General features: G+C 41.9%; 1 long non-coding RNA gene across 1 annotated transcript; it reads left to right on the top strand.

Annotated features, from left to right (window-relative positions):
- Positions 1 to 1,850: 1,850 nt before the first annotated feature.
- LOC122698923 lies at positions 1,851 to 16,167 on the top strand. The gene is made up of 3 exons (XR_006342456.1): positions 1,851 to 1,938; positions 14,520 to 14,598; positions 16,033 to 16,167. It is a non-coding gene; the product is annotated as an uncharacterized LOC122698923 (long non-coding RNA).
- The last annotated feature ends 905 nt before the right edge of the window (positions 16,168 to 17,072 follow it).

Below are 17,072 nucleotides of genomic sequence, written 5' to 3'. Positions count from 1 at the left end.
TTGTGTCCCCTTAGCTCTTTTTGTTTTGGAAAGGTATCCTAGTCTTTCTTCAAAGCAATGCATATTTAAAAGTATCTAGAGTAGATTAAAGGAGGGAATCAAAATATTGTGGAGCCTGCCAATTTTTCTTTCATCTTTGTAATGGAATTACACAGTCTTAGAATTTTAGTTGGATACATGATCACCTACTTAAAAACTATCTTTCCCAGGCGACCTCTAGCTGTGACCCTGTGACTAAAATAGGACGCAAGTAGAAGTAATGTGTGCAACTTCTAGATCAAGCCCTTCATGGGAATGGTTGTGTCTTATTTACATAGTTTTACAAGGGAGAATAAAGACATAAAAGCAGGATAACTCCCCTGAACCATGAGGCTCATCAACAACCTGATAATGTGGGGCAGCCATGCCAGCCCTTGTCTGTCTAGATAATTACCCCTACCCCCTGTTCCTCTAAAAAAATTAAGGACTTGAAACACCTCCCCCCCCACCACCACCATTTTATTTTGTATGAGTCATTCTTATTTTGGGTCTTTTCTTAGAGCATTTGTACAAGTATGCAGTTGTCTGAACCACTATTTATGGAATTGTTCAAATTTCTGGAGTAGTTCTGCCAAAGGAGAAAAAAAAAAGCACAAAATTTTACAAACTACTAACCATATAACATGAGGTGAACTTGTATAGCAGTTTTTTATTGATAATTTTATCAAGACTGGAAAATGTTGTCCCTTTTATGCTTTTATTAATTGTTTTAGTAATTGCATTTACTCATTTGCATTGGTGCCAGTCAAAGTTGTATTCTTTGTGAAATTACAAAACTGTCTCTGTTATGCAAATTTAAAGTCTTAGAGGAATTTTGGGTTGAAAGATCTGCTCCTGCAATTTCCATATGTTGGCATCAGGTGGCAGTAGAGCTATATATGTTCTGATCAGCCTTGTGTAACAGGGCTTTCACTGATGACATAAGCATGAGTTTCTGAGCTAAAACATTGGATACAATATGATTTAGTTATTTTAAAAATGCAATACAAAGTAAAGAAAAATTATTTCACAGAAAATACAAACAGAAATCTCATATACATTTTTCATGTGTTCTTTAGCACAACCAAGCTGAAACATGGTCTTGATATTAAACCTGCAAAAGGCTTTATTTCCTATTTTCTATTTCTCATAGAACCACTATTATGAACACTCCTTTCTCCTTATTACTTTTTCAAGAGAGGTAGTACTCTCTATCATAATCTAGACAAAAGTGTAGCCTTTCTGGTCAACTAAAAGGGCGTAAATTAAACTTTTCTCTTTAGCTTCTTGCTAAAATCCTCTCTTATTTCTACAAATTTAGCAAGAGTGAGGAAATTATGAATGATTGCTCTTTAAGCATATTAAAATTTTGTGTTCATCAGGGGTTAAACTACATGTGGTATTCTACCACTTAGAAGTCTTTCCAAAAATTTCCCTCCCAAGTCAACATAACTTGGGAACCTACTTGACCAAATATGCATACATATGTGGCTGTTTACTCAGTTGCGTCTGACTCTTCATGGCCCTGTGGACTGTAGTCCACCAGGCTCCTCTCTCTATGGAATTTTCCAGACAAGAATATGGGAGCAGGTTGCTATTTCCAATCCTAGGGGAGCTTCCCAACCTAGAGATTGAACCTACTTCTCTTGTGTCTCCTGCAGTGACAGGTGAATTTTTACCACTAGCGCCCCCTAGGAGCCAGGTAATAGCCTTGTTTAGTACCTGGGTTACCGAATGTAACACCTAGAAGAAAAAAAGGGAAGTTGAGCCAAAGTGAACAGTATCTGGACTAGTTTAATGATCTCAGGTAATTTCCACTTTCCCACCAACAGGGGCTCCAGGAGAGAATGGGAGAGGAATCTTCTGTGTCTCCAAGCAAAGATGTGAAGAAGACAGAAGCTGTTTTGGTCATAAGGGAGGGTAAGTCTGGTGTAAGGGTGTCACTTGATCTCTGTCCTGGGGCTGTTATGAGATTGTACATGGGATTGGGACATCTGCTTCCTGATGGATTTTACTTGGAATTTCCAATGTCAGTTGGGCTAGAAATAGTATAAATGTCAGGCACACAATTCATAAGTTTGGGTTCTGAAATCCTTTCAGGAAGGTAGAAAATAAAATATGCAACTCTTTGTCCTACCCAGGGGCAAAAACATCCCTGGAAAGTTACTTTCATTTTTAGATGGACTTGGGCCTACAACTCTGTCCACAGCCTCAATTTTGGTCCCTTTTGAGTCTTTTTCTTTCTTTTCATATGGACTTCCATAAAATGGAAAGGAATTACACACACATACATGCATACATACACACACATGCATGTGTGTATATGTATCAATATAATTCATAGCTTCATTTATTTCAAGGAACAGTATAAAACATATGAGCCAAAACAGGATGAGCTGTTCATCGATGAAACATTTACTGAGTACCTGCTGTGTGTCTGATACTGTATTAGGTGATGTGATGTCAAAGATAAAAATATATGGTTTTTACTTCCCCAGTGTCCTCCATGCAATACTTCTGTTCTAAAAAAGTGTAAAGAATAGTCTTATGAGAGACTCACAATATTATTGAGGCTGCCAGTGTTTCCTTTAATTCCTATTTTTTAAATATATGAATCACTGACATATACCAAATGCTTAGTCTTTCTTAGTGTTTCCCTTCAGTACAGAAAAGTTAAGGGAAAAACTTTAGAAGCATGAGACTCAGACTCAGCTACCATGGGACTCAGACCCCAAAGTGGGCAGTATTCTGGAAATGGTAAATCCACTTATAACAGGGAGCAGTTTTCCTGGGACATTTTCACCCCTGGAAAGGACAAATTCGGCAGAATTCCCTCACTCTCAGTTGTTTTTCTAAATTCTTTTCTATGTACTGAATACATTTAGACCTCACAATAATGCTAGGAAGTATTATTTCTGCTCTCATTTTATAGATGAGAAAACTGGTACAGAGAATGGATTAGTAACTTGTCCCAAGATTACATGTTATGTGTCGGCCAGGATCCAAACAAAGATGGCCAGTCTCCAGGATCTGCACTGTTAACCAACTCTCTCTACATCTGTGGTCTTCAGTGAGGGAGAAGGGGAGTCCATAACAAGAAACACCCCCCCCCACCCCATTTTAGAATTTTATTTCCATTCAACTATCAGTAATTGAGAAATCAGCATAACCAGTCTGTGATTTAGACACCAGGGACCCAGAATTCTCAAGAACTTACTATGGAGTAGGGGAGATGGACATATCTGCAGATAGTTATTGTGAAGGGCAGAAAGCAACCAGTGCTGTGGGAGGCTAAGAGAAGATTCCCATCAGTACAAAGGAGGAAGCCCAAGAGGAAGCAACCTGTTCTGATTTTAGTGGGTGGAATATCTCACCAGAAATGACTGTTAGTTCTATGTTAAATAGAATTTTCATTGCCCATCTTATTTGGAATGGGCAATTCTTGATTCTTTCCTTGTTGAAAGAATTTCTTTTTTGCCTCATTATTTGGGGCTAACCAATGTCTATCAACCATCAGTGGATATTTAGACATGTGCATGGGTGGATGTTTCTGTCCTCAACCTGACAGCCCCCACTTTATTCAGCTGTCTTCATTCAGCTCTCAGTGTCTCAGGACACACATTGTTGGGTAACTGTGAACTGACTTCTTTGACTTACGCACTGACCTTGAGCTCTTTTGGGGTAGAGGGAAAGCCTTCTGGCTGGCAGCCTTAGACCTGTCTTGGAGTCAGACACTGACATACTGAAAAATAAATGTATGTGAAATGAATGAAATGCAAACAACTGACCCTAGGAATAGGGGGGAAAAAAACCACCACCTATTTATCATAGTTCAGTTCAGCTAAGTCACTGAGTCGTGCCCAACTCTTTGAGACCCCATGGACTGTAGCACGCCAGGCTTCCCTGTCCATCACCAACTCCTGGAGCTTGCTCAAACTCATGTCCATTGAGTTGGTGATGCCATCCAACCATCTCACCCTCTGTCATCACTTTTCCTGCCTTCAATCTTTATCATATTGCCCCATCCAATACACTTTTGACCCTCTTAATGAGGACAGAAGCTGTTCATTAAATAAATTAAGCATTAAGTTGAGAACACGAATGTCAATATAGACACAGACTGTTAATTTACTGGTCACTGATGCATCCAGTGCTCAGAGGACCTCAGTGACTGTACCTCCATTAAACAGCAGGTGATTGAAACATGGCTGAAAGGGACGAGGCCAACATGGAGCTCACACAATTTGATAGAATTATCCAAAATGAGATCCTCTTCCCCTTTGAAAAATGGGTGCTCCTTGGCATCAAACTTTGAAACTATCTAAGTGATTAGACCTATCTGTTCCCATTTGACTGTTTTATTTCCACTTTAAAATAGATTGTACCATTTCTTACTTATAATTTGGCCTAATGTTTCCTTGAAATAAGAGGGTGATAAAGAAAGGGAGAAGAAATCTTTGATCATTCGTCATGCTATGGAAAATCTGACAGTGGCTTCAATTAACAGATGGGACCCCAGAGAATTTCTCAGGCTGATCTTCCCCCAGTGCTCTGTCTAATTGAGTAGTGGAAAATAGCCTTAGCAGCGACCTGGATAGCTGCCGAATGAAGCCATCGCCGTTTCACTGAGGCTAAAATCTCTGTCATGCTCCAGGCTTTTTTTTTTCATGCTGATCTGGCAGGCTACTGAAGCATAGCAGTCAAAGGATGATGGCATTAGTGAGATGCAGTGGAAAAAGCGCTGGAATGGAACCTGAGAGGCTCAGCCAGCACTGAGATCTTAAAGGAGGCTCTGTCCCTTCTTTCCCTGTCTGGCCTCAGTTTCCACGTTTATAGCATCATCGGTTGGAATAGATGATTTTCTGGGTCTTTCTCAACTCTGACATTTAGTAAGTCTTTCTTGCCTTTTCTTCAAAAGGATCTTAAAAGGATAGTTTGGAAAACCCTTGCTTGGGGCATGCTGCTGCTACTGAACCTGCTGCTAAGTTGCTTCAGTCGTGTCCGACTCTGTGCGACCCCATAGACGGCAGCCCACCAGGCTCCCCCGTCCCTGGGATTCTCCAGGCAAGAATACTGGAGTGGGTTGCCATTTTCTTCTCCAATGCATGAAAGGGAAAAGAGAAAGTAAAGTTGCCCAGTCGTGTCCAACTCCTAGCGACACCATGGACTGTAGCCCACCAGGCTCCTCCGTCCATGGGATTCTCCAGGCAAGAGAGGGAGTGGGGTGCCATTGCCTTCTTCATGCTTGGGGCATACACAACTGTTATCCTACAAATGGAATTTTCATAAGTGTGTTTGACAAATGGAGGCAGGGTGAGACCAGTGGGGAGGACAGACTATGAGAATATCTTTGCAAACGCATCTGGGAAACTCTTCATCCTCCTTCCCCCTCCCATGCCTATCTATCTCCCACAACTGCTGCAGGGATCTACCTAAAACACTAAGTGATTAACACCTGTTTTTCTTCTGATTAATGCATTCCACAAGAGTAGGGACCACATTGGTTTTGTCCAGTGACGTATCTTGTAGCTCTGTCCTAGCACAATGCCTTGCCTAGAATAGATGCTTTATTAATGTTTGTTGACTGAATAGAATGTATACATGTTTAAAAGTTTTAAATGGTTAACCATATGTTTTAGTTTCCGGGTTAAATCTTAATACTTTAACTCATGAATTCCTTCATGATTTTTGCCCCAGTTATCTAGCCTCCTCTTATACAGCCCTTCTGGATATATTCTTCCCTCCAAGCATACTATAATCTCTGCAGATCTCTGAGGATATCACAATGTTGGGCATTTTTGTGCCTAGTACCTGTCACGTTTCCCATGGATGCTTTTCTCCTAGTGCTCTGGTAGTTAACTAGTTCATCAAAACTCATATCAAATCCCAATTGTTCTGGAGAGTCTTCTCTGATCTTCCCCCTCCATTATGATTTATGATGTCTTTTTCAAGGTTCCCACGGCATCCAGTGTATCATGCTATAGTTATTACCATCCATAACATACTCTCTAGAATATGTTAATGCTCATTTAATGGTTTTTAAAGGAATGATTCAGTGAGTTAAGCTCTAAGCCTCCATTTCAGACCCATACCGTGTCTGTGCTTTCTCCTTCTCAGTCATTCGTGAGGTCTCAGAACCTCAATCTGCTCCCTGGTCTTGGGGTTCTTCCACCCCTCAAAACTTGGCTAAGATGTAGAAGTCCATTTTTTCAGTTTAGTCCTTTATGTTGTCTCAGTGAAAATTCCACAGACCCTTTTTGTTTCATATGTTGATTGCTTCATGGAAATACATGATAAAAATAACAAGCTGATTCTAGAAGTTTAGGAAGTTTTTGCAGTTGCTTTCTTTTCCTGCCTTCTTCATCCCTTTCTGTGATGATACTGGAATCTCAGCTAAACTTCTGCCCTCTGATTTATGCTCAGAGTTGGAGTTCCCTAATCATTTTAATTCCTTTGATTTAATCTTCAGATTTCTTCTTCTTGTTATTGTTCAGTTGCTAAGTTGTGTCTGACTTTTTGTGACCCTTGAACTGCAGCACACCAGGCTCTCCTGTCCTCTACCATCTCCTGGAGTTTGCTCAAACTCGTGTCCATTGAGTTGGTGATGCCATCCAACCATTTCGTCCTCTGTCTCCCCCTTCTCCTTTTGCCTTCAATCTTTCCGATCATTAGGGTCTTTTCTGATGAGCTGGCTCTTCGAATCAGGGACCAAAGAATTGGAGCTTCAGCATCAGATATCTTATGAATCCCATGTTTTATGATTGAACCCCTCTTGGGTCTGAGGATTTGGTTAAGGCAATCTATTGCTGCATAGCAAATTAACCCTAAACTTAGCAACTGAAAATAAAAAATATTTATTTCTCACATCAATAATAGTAAATATAAATATTTTTTATTTCTGAAGGCTATTCATTCAGAAGTGGCTTGGTTGTGTGGTTTTGGTTCAGGATATCTCATGGGCTCTCAAGCTATTGTCTGGGCTGTAGCCTTAACTGAAGACTTGACTGAAGGAGGGTCTTCATTCCCAACATCATTCCCATGGTTGTTGGAAAGCCTCAGTTCTTGCAGTCTCTGAGGCTGAGGTTCTCACTTCCTCACTGGCTGTTGACTGGAGGCTTCTTCAGTCCCCTTCCTTGCAGGCCTTTCCATTGGGCAGCTCAAAACACAGCAGCTAGCTTCCTTGGAACTGACAAATCATTACTTCTGCCGTATGCTGCTGGTCAAAAAGACCAAGTCCTTGTAGAATGTGGGAGGGGACAGCAGAAGAGCATGAATAACAAGAGGTTGGGACTTTTTGTCTGTAATGGAAAATAGCATTTCTGAGAACTTCCAAGCTGGCTGGGGCTCAGTCCAGATGGCCTCTGGTCTATTTGGGAATGATTTTCTCTATGCATTTCTTTATTGATGTTTTGGGATTTTAATCCAAACACTTTTTACCATTTTAGATACATCATTTCAGCTGATGTAGCTTTTGACTCTTTGGAAGAAATATGAGCATCCCATACAATTAAGAGTGTAGAATGCAGTCTTGGCCTTAAGCCATCATATTTCCTAGGCTCCAAATGGCAAATTAGAATAAAAGTTTCTAATTTTTGCTTTATAAGCACGGCATTATTTTCAGCACATTGATGGCGGGTGTCAGGAGGGCACAGGAGTGCCTAAGGCATGCTGACATGATAGATTTAAAAAATAAAATCACCTGCTTTGTGGTTATTTCCACTGCTTATATATTATACTTCTGTGTTATTCACGTAAGTGAGTTTCCAATTAGTTAGAAGTCATTAAGAAAAGACAATCAATGCTGTTGTTCTCAGAACTTAGTAGATAAATTGACATGACAGAAACATTTCCAAGGGAACATATTTTGAGGTCAAAGGATCAGATTATGTTGTCATGAAGTGAGCATACAAACATGCAAGGTCTCCTGGTCCGTGTAGTCTTGCACTTTTCACAGCTCAGCTACTGGACAGTGGTTTTCAAAATGACACGTGTAGAGTTCAGGTGGGTGGATAGGGTAGGGGGAAGAGGTCATGGTTAAGGCCAGCCCTGCACAAGGAAGTTTTCAAACCCTCCTTTCTTCCCTTTCTGCAAGCAGAGTAGCTGTATAATTTTTTTTTTAACTGGTTTCCACATAGCAACAATTTCAATTTGAGAAAAGATTTAGCAGCTTGAAAAAGAAGGGAAGCTACAAACTTCCAGCCTGGGAGGTAATAATTGAAGCATCTTGGGAGGATATCTCTGAGTTGGTGAGACTTTTTTGGTAACCAAGAGAGTGATCAGAGAGAGAAAATGGTTCTTCAAAATTCTCCTTTGAGGAAACCGAATCTTTTTCGTATTATGTTGCTTCTTTCAAAATGCTGGCACAGCAAAGGAAACCATAAACAAAGTGGAAAGACAACCTATGGAATGGGAGGAAATATTTGCAAATGGTGTGACTGACAAGGGCTTAATTTCCAAAATATACAAACAGCTTATGCCAACAAAAAACACAGTCCAATTGAGAAATGAGCAGAAGACCTAAATAGACATTTCTCCAGAGAAGACATTCAGATGGCCAATAGGCACATGAAAACATGCTCAACATCACTAATATAAGGGAAATGCAAACCAAGAGTACAATGAGGTATGACCTCGCACCAGTCAGAATGGCCACCATTAAGAAGTCTACAAACAAGAAATGCTGGAGAAGGTGTGAAGAAATAGGAACCCTCCTACACTGTAGTGGGAATGTAAGTTGGTGCTACTAACATAATTTTGCAAATCAACTATGTGTTAATGTTAGTTTCTCAGTTGTGTCCAGCTATTTGTGACCCCATGGACTGTACCCTGCCAGGCTCCTCTGTCCATGGAATTCTCCAGGCAAGAGTATTGGAATGGGTTGTCATTCCCTTCTCCAGGGGAACTTTCTGACCCAGGGACAGAATCCAGGTCTCTGTCATTGCAGGCAGATTCTTTACCATCTGAGCCACCAGGGAAGCCCATAAATCAACTATATTTCAATTTTAAAAATGCTGTTAACTGTTAAAGTTACCATCAAAAGGCTCAGGATATTCTTCCAAATAATAACTCAATTTTCCAAGGGGTCCTTTGGCATTCTGAAGTCACTCAGGGCTTAGTCAGGTGTGGGCTTCTCAATGGCAGTGCTGTTGACATTTTTGGCTGGATAATTTTTTGCTGTGGGGGCCACCCTATGAATTGTGCAGTGTCTAGCAGCATCCCTGGCTCCTAACCACAGGATGGCAATAGCATCTTCCCTCCCCTAAGTTCAGTTCAGTTCAGTCGCTCAGTGGTGTCTGACTCTTTGTGACCCCACGACTGCAGTACTTCAGGCTTCCCTGTTCACCACCAACTCCTGAAGCTTGCTCAAACTCATGTCCATCGAGTCAGTGATGTCATCCTACCATCTCATCCTCTGTATCCCCTTCTCCTCCTGCCCTTGATCTTTCCCAGCATCAGGGTCTTTTCCAATGAGTTAGTTCTTTGAATCAGGTAGCCAAAGTATTGGAGTTTCAGCTTCAGCATCAGTCCTTCCAGTGAATATTCAGGACTGATTTCCTTCAGGATAGACTGGTTGGATCTCCTTGCAGTCCAAGGGAGTCTCAAGAGTCTTCTTCAACGCCACAGTTCAAAAGCATCAATTTTTAGTGCTCAGCCTTCTTTATAGTCCAACTCTCACATCCATACAGGACCACTAGAAAAACCATAGCTTTGAGTAGATGGACCTTTGTTGACAAAGTAATGTCTCTGCTTTTTAATATGCTGTTTAGGTTGATCATAGCTTTTCTTCCAAGGAGCAAGCATCTCTTAATTTCTTGCCTGCAGTCACCATCTGCAGTGATTTTGGAGCCCCCAAAAATGTCTCTCACTGTTTCCATTGTCTTCCCATCTGTTTGCCATGAAGTGATGGGACCAGATGCCATGATCTTAGTTTTCTGAATGTTGAGTTTTAAGCCAACTTTTTCACTCTTCTCTTTCACTTTCATCAAGAGGCTTTTTAGTTCTTCTTCACTTTCTGCCATAAGGTTTGTGTCATCTGTGTATCTGAGGTTATTGATATTTTTCCTGGCAATCTTGATTCCAGCTTGTGCTTCATCGAGCCTGGCATTTCACATGATGTATTCTGCATATAAGTTAAAACAGCAGGGTGACAATATACAGCCTTGACATATTCCTTTCCCAATTTGGAACAAATCTGTTGTTCCATGTCTGGTTCTAACTGCTGCTTCTTGACCTGCATGCAGATTTCTCAGGAGGCAGGTAAGGTGGTGTGGTATCTCATCTCTTTAAGAATTTTCCACAGTTTGTTGTGATCCACACAGTCAAAGGCTTTGGCATAGTCAATAAAGCAGAAGTAGATGTTTTTCTGGAACTCTGTTGCTTTTCGATGATCCAACAGATGTTGGCAATTTGATTTCTAGTTCCTCTGCCTTTTCTAAATCCAGCTTGAGCATCTAGAAGTTCTTGGTTCACATACTGTTGAAGCCTGGCTTGAAAAATTTTGAGCATTACTTTGTTAGCAAGTGAGATGAGTGCAATAGTGCAGTAGTTTTAACATCCTTTGGCATTGCTTTTCTTTGGGAATGGAATGAAAAGTGACTTTTTCCAGTCCTGTGGCCACTGCTGAATTTTCCAAATTTGCTGACATATTGAGTGCAGCACTTTCATGGCATCATCTTTTAGGATTTGGAATAGCTTGACTGGAATTCCATCAGCTCCACTAGCTTTGTTCATAGTGATGCTTCCTGAGCCCACTTGACTTTCCATTTGAGGATGTCTGGCTCTATCTAGGTGGGTGATCACACCATTGTGGTTATCTGGGTCATGAAGATCTTTTTTTTTTGTATAGTTCTTCCGTGTGTTCTTGCCAGCTCTTCTTAATCTCTTCTGCTTCTGTTAGGTCCATACCCTTTCTGTCCTTTTCTGTGCTTATCTTTGCATGAAATGTTCCCTCGATACCTTCCTACCCCACGAGTACAATCAAATATGTCTCCAAACTTTGGCTAATATCCCTGGGGAGGGGACAAAATCACTCCTAGCTGAGAACCGCTGATCTGGTGAATACAGTGAATGACCAAGTTGATAGTGCCATTTTGGGCCCCCAGTTGAGGTTGAGTATGAAGCACTGTCACTGCTTTTCACGTGGACTCTGAAGGTATTCTCCAAAGAGAGGTGCCAAGATATTTGGAATCTAGTTCTGGCTTCAAGGGAAAAAGTCTTTCGTCTCCCAACATAACTTCTTGGAAGGTAGGAGACTCCTTCAGTTGTACCAGTTCTGAAACGTTTATTATAAACCAAGCCTGGTTCATTACAGCTTGGTCTTGTTCTCAATCCAGTTGCATCTCTCACTCAAGGAGAAGCCAAAATGGGAAAAGAAAGGTATCATGGCTTCAGACTTCACTGTCACCTGAAAAGCAGTGACGGTGATTCACACTCAACCTCAATGGGGGCCCCAAATGTCATTGTCACCGTGGCCGTTCACTGTACCCGTCAGATCAGTGGTTCTCAGCTAGGAGTGATTTTTGCCCCTTTCCCAGGACTTGCCAAAGTCTGGAGACGTATTTGATCTGCCTGATAGTTCTTTTGGTAAAAGTTGGGAAGGAAGAGTTGGGGAGAAATTCTATTTTGAAGTCAGGCTTTGGAGATCTCAGCAAGTATTTGTGGTGGAGTAGAGATTCCTACCTTGAGCTTCCTCCTGGACATTCCTAGATAGCACCACTGCATTCTCTTCTTGTCAGTTAATCATAATATGTATTTTGTTTGCTTACCTGACACTTTACAAAATTTGCATTTCCCTCCTGCCTGTCTCCAGGCACGATAAGAGCAGCAAAAAGAATAACAAAACAAAAGCTTTCTTTGAAAAGAATTTGCCCCTAATTGATTGCAGCTGTAGCAGCCAAAGCCACCGAGGAAAAAGCCTGGCCTTTGGCTCTGCCCACGGGAAGCGGCCACGTGCTGACCTGTGATCAGTTACCTCGGGGGCACTGAGGGTCGAGGGGGTCTGTTTGAAATTTCCTGTCACAACAGTGTCATTTGCAGACACGGCCAGAGAGGAAACGGGGATGGCAAGGGCTTTCTTCATCAGATGCCTCCTCTGATAGTTTTTGCAGAGAGGTTGTAGAAAAGGAGGTGATTGCAGGAGTCCAAACAGCATGTGCTTCTGAGGCTGGGCTGTCCTTGGAGGGGAAGCCCCTGTTTCCTCCGTGGGTCCCAAAGGCAAGAGCAGAAGCTCCAATAGAAAGATGCAGCCTAAGAGCCCTTTTGGAGTCCTCAGTTTTACTGAGGTGACAAATAAATAGAAAAGTAGGTTTGTATTGGTTGGATGCTGCCAGTGGAAAGCATTGTATAAATGTCTAGAAGAATAAACTGAAACGTATTTTCAGGTGATCTTTGTTATGAGTTAGTGTCTTCATGTATGGATGTGAGAGTTGGACCATAAAGAAAGCTGAGCGCAGAAGAATTGATGCTTTTGAACTGTGGTGTTGGAGAAGACTCTTGAGAGTCCCTTGGACTGCAAGGAGATCCAACCAGTCCATCCTAAAGGAGATCAGTCCTGGGTGTTCATTGGAAGGACTGATGCTGAAGCTGAAACTCCAATCCTTTGGCCACCTGATGCAAAGAGCTGACTCACTGGAAAAGACCCTGATGTTGGGAAAGATTGAGGGCAGGAGGAGAAGGGGATGACAGAGAATGAGATGGTTGGATGGCATCACTGACTCAATGGACATGACATGGGTTTGGGTGGACTCTGGGAGTTGGTGATGGACAGGGCGGCCTGGCGTACTGTGGTTCATGGGGTCGCAAAGAGTCGGACATGACTGAGCAACTGAACTGAACTGAATGTTATCAGAAATAGGGTTGGTAATGATGGAGACTGGTATGCCTGATAGGAAATAGAATGAAACAACCTATGGAAGTAAGCAGAGCTTGGCACCTAATAAACAGTGGATAAAATGATAAAAGGGCTACCCTGGCGGCCCAGTGTTAAAGAATTTGCCTGCCAGTGCAGGAAATGCAGGCTTGGTCCCTGGGTTGGGAAGATCCCCTGGAGAAGGAAATGGCAACCCACTCTGGTATTCTTGCCTGGGAAATCCCATGAGTAGAGGATCTTGGCTGGCTACAGTCCATAGGTCCCAAAGAGTTGGACATGACTTAGTGACTAAAACAACAGAAGAGATAAAAATAATGATTGTCATTGTTATTAATTACAGAGGGGCTATTACATGTCCCTATAGAGATCCATAGTAAAGGAGAGAACCGAGAGAAAGATGGAGATAATTTAGGCTTTCAGGCTAATTGTGGCCTCGGTTACTTGCTTTAGGCAAGTGTTTGATTATCTGGGTAATTCTCTGCCCTTGTATTAGTTTCTTTTGGCTGCTGTAACAAACTACCACAGACTGAGTGGCTTAGAACAACAGAAATTTTATTCTCTCAGTTCTGGAAGCCAGAAGTAAAAAATCAATGTGTCAGCAAAGGCCATGTTCCCTCTCATTTACCCCCAGAGCAAATCCTGTTGAAATAGAAGTGTCCTCAAGGGCAGAAGAGAAGCCTGTTGGAGGCAGGGAAGGCTGGGGTTAGGGTGGTGCTACCGGGCGAGATGTCCTAACAACAGCATTAACTTGCAGTTGTGAGACAAAAAAAATTCTTCCCTGTGGAAGAGAAGGGGTGAATTGAGAGACTGTGAGTAGAGATGGTGGGGCTTATTCACAGATCATGTATAGGGGCTGAAGGCCAGAGAGGGGCTGGTGATGACTGATATCTTGCTTGAGAGACAGGTGGTGTGATGGACAGCTGTGAGGGACCTGGGATGGTAACCATGCTGGGAGGGCAGTTGGTGAATTTGCTTTTAAAGAGTGGATTCTGGTCTCATTCAACTGTAGGAAGCTCCTCCCTCATCTGTAGAATTACCACGACTTACCACCATCAATGCCAATTTTACATATGGCTTCACCATTACATGTGTTTATGTGTGTGTGTGTAGTTGGGTCATGTGTCAGAGTTTCACGTCTCTAAAATGCCAGTGGTTAGAAAAGAAAAACTCCTTTGTAGTCTGTTTTGGATGGTTCTGTAGAGCAATTTGTACCAATCATTTAGAGTGATGTGTGGAACTCCAAATGATTTATTATTTGCAAAGGTAGGAAAATATACAACTTCGTTTGCTTAGTCAATAATTAGTGAATAATCAGTTCCACCGAAGAACTTCTGTAAATTTTCAAGTACCAAATGTTTTACTTCTCAAATATCTGTTTTTCTCAGTCATTGACTGCTGTTCAACCATTTAACTGGTTAATATGAGCGCCCAACATAAATAAGTGGAGACCTTTTAACCCTTAGACTTCAAGTGACAGCTTGGACTAAACCATCAGCCTTCCACCCAAAGAAAACACAAATACGACCCTTAATAAAGTTAGACACAGACATGTTTTGAAGGTCAGGTAATTTATTTTTTTGAGGGAGAGGAAGGGTAAAGAATTAAATTTTATTAATTATATGTATATTTTCAGTCCCATTTAGTTTTGCAATACTGAAGAATTGCACAGAGTGACTAAAATTATTACAAATTGCAGAAGAGGCCTGGACATGGTAAGTTTTCTAAATTCAAGTAGTTTCTTTCTATGTTTTGGGTCTTTGTGTTCTGTCTCAAAAATGCTTTTCTCTACAATGATTTTGCACAATTTCAGTTTTTCTGATCAGATGATATTACCTAAACTATGTATGTAGTTTTTTCCTTCTCTTAGCATAATTTGGAAACACTGTCATATGAATTGATGGTCTGCACAGTCCAGGAAAATGAAATCTTGAAATAGCCTCTTGGAGGTTCAGTTTTACAAACTACAAATACTGTCTCCAGTGCATGTGTGTGTATGCACGTGTATGGTATGCACACGTGTATTTCTCTCTCTATAGTATCTGAGAGAGAAAATTTCAGCAGGAAGGCGGAAGAGTAGAAATGGAATAAAAACAACAGTTGAGCTGAAGCAAGCTCCCAGAAACAGCTTGCCTCATCAGGGAGATGTTTTCTTGTCATTTCCTCAGTTCAGTATTGAAATGCTCCACTGTTCTCATGGGACTGAATTTTAATTGAATAGACACTTTGGTTGGAAATCGTTCTCCCCCAGTCATGCAGATTCGCCTTCTCTCAGCATCATCGCTCCTCCTTTCTCCAAGTGAGTCATGAGAATTGTAGGGTGCGAGTCCACACTTGGTTGAGCGGAAGAGTCAGTCAGGAAGTGATGCAAAAGCCTCTTCGGAAGAGTCAGTCAGAAAGTGATGTGATGGGCTCTTCGTCCTGAAAGGAGAAGCATTTCCAGGTAGGAGAGAGGACTGATGAGTTAAAATGAGGGGGTGTACGTGGTTTGTATTTGTTTCCTGGCATTACCTCAAAGAGAATATCACTCCGAAGAGCCCAAAGAGGGGGCAGGCCCCCTGGGCGATTGCTCAGGGTGTTAAGACATCACCAGACACAGTAGAAATAGCGGCCCAATTCACAGGTCATTATAAGGGGCCAGAGAAGCAGACAGCGTCCCCAGTGGAACTTGGAGAATAAAACATCTTCCAATGTTGGCTCTACTCCGCTAAATAGATAAAGACTTGAAAGAATATCAGCCTGAAGTGACTCCAGGCTGCTAGGCTGTCTGGTGTTGCTCACGTGACTGGCACCACTCTGGCCAGAGCCACTCAGGGTGCTCACGTGCCCCTCTGACCGCTGCCCGTCACAGGCCGCAGCGGCCCGAGTGTTTCCAGAGCAGGAGATGTGGCGGGAAGGCCCATCTTGGTTATGCACCCAACTCTTGGCCCTAGTCCCCACCTCCGAGATGTTAATAATTTAAAATTATTTTCCCATTAAACATCAATGATTAATATGCTCTTTTCTCCAAGTCTGTTTCATTTTTTCTGCCTAGAATCACTGACCATCTTTTCCTTCTTTCTACGGTCACATTCTGTGTTTGTGATGCTGGTCTGGTCCCTAGCTTCTCTCTCACCCATTTCTCTTAACTCCATCCTTCCATCCTCCAGCCCCGCCCTCTCAACCTCCCCTCCTCCAGGGTGACTGCTTCACCTATGTCCCGCCCGTGCAGAGCACAAGCTCGGCTTTGGAGTGGCGCTTGGCTGGCAGACTGTAATCAGGGTTACATTTTAAAAGAACTATTTCCACATTTTGATAAGAAGCTGCTAAAGTAAAAGGGTGAGTTGTAATTGTAAATTTTTATCTCTCTGGCTGTTGAGCTCTATGGAATCTTACATAGAACTATGAACAAATATTTCCATTGTAACAGCTTAGAAATAGTCTCAAATTGGTCACAGTAAGAAAAGCAAGATGCATATGAGTGATTATAGAACTCCTACTAAATTCCAGGTAAGTTTGACCTGCTTTGGGACATTGGAAAGGGCCTGCCATCCACTGAGTGAGGTCTCTGTTTCAGACCTCTGTCTTTCTCAGCTTCAAGTTAGATTTCAAAGCAAGCATCACATTCTAGGTCAGACTGATTTAAAGATGCAAATGACCAGAACCTTCCCCAAAATGTTACATGATAATAAACTTAAAGGTTAGCTGTGGTCTATACACTTAAATATTCCTGGAAAACTCTTACAGGTGTGTATCAGATCCATGAATAGAAAGAAATGAACAATTACTGAGTTATTATGACTTAGGAGTTTATACATATTATTTTGTGTTGGTTGGTCACTAAGCTGTGTCCAACCCTTTGTGACTCCATGGACTGCAGCACGCTAGGCTTTCCTGTCCTTCACCATCTCCTGGAGTTTGCTCAAACTCATGTCCATTGAGTCAGTGATGCCATCAAACCATCTCATCCTCTGTCACCCCCTTCTCCTCTTGCCCTCAATCTTTCCCAGCATCAGGGTCTTTATCAAAAGCCTATGTACATGGACAAGTGTTAGTATCGGGATTAAACTGCCATAGCAAATAACTGCTATGCAGATGAAAGTGACTTAAAATAGATTATCCTTCCTTTATAAGAATAGTCCAGTTTGGTTCCAGGATGATGGTATAAAAAATGAGGGTGAGTGAAGGGGGTAGGACCTCTGCTTTATGC

The sequence above is a fragment of the Cervus elaphus genome, chromosome 8 (genome assembly GCF_910594005.1).
Source record: "Cervus elaphus chromosome 8, mCerEla1.1, whole genome shotgun sequence".
Classification (NCBI taxonomy): Eukaryota; Metazoa; Chordata; class Mammalia; order Artiodactyla; family Cervidae; genus Cervus; species Cervus elaphus.
The sequence above is the reverse complement of the archived record's forward strand: the minus strand, read 5'-3'. Positions and strand labels throughout refer to the sequence as shown.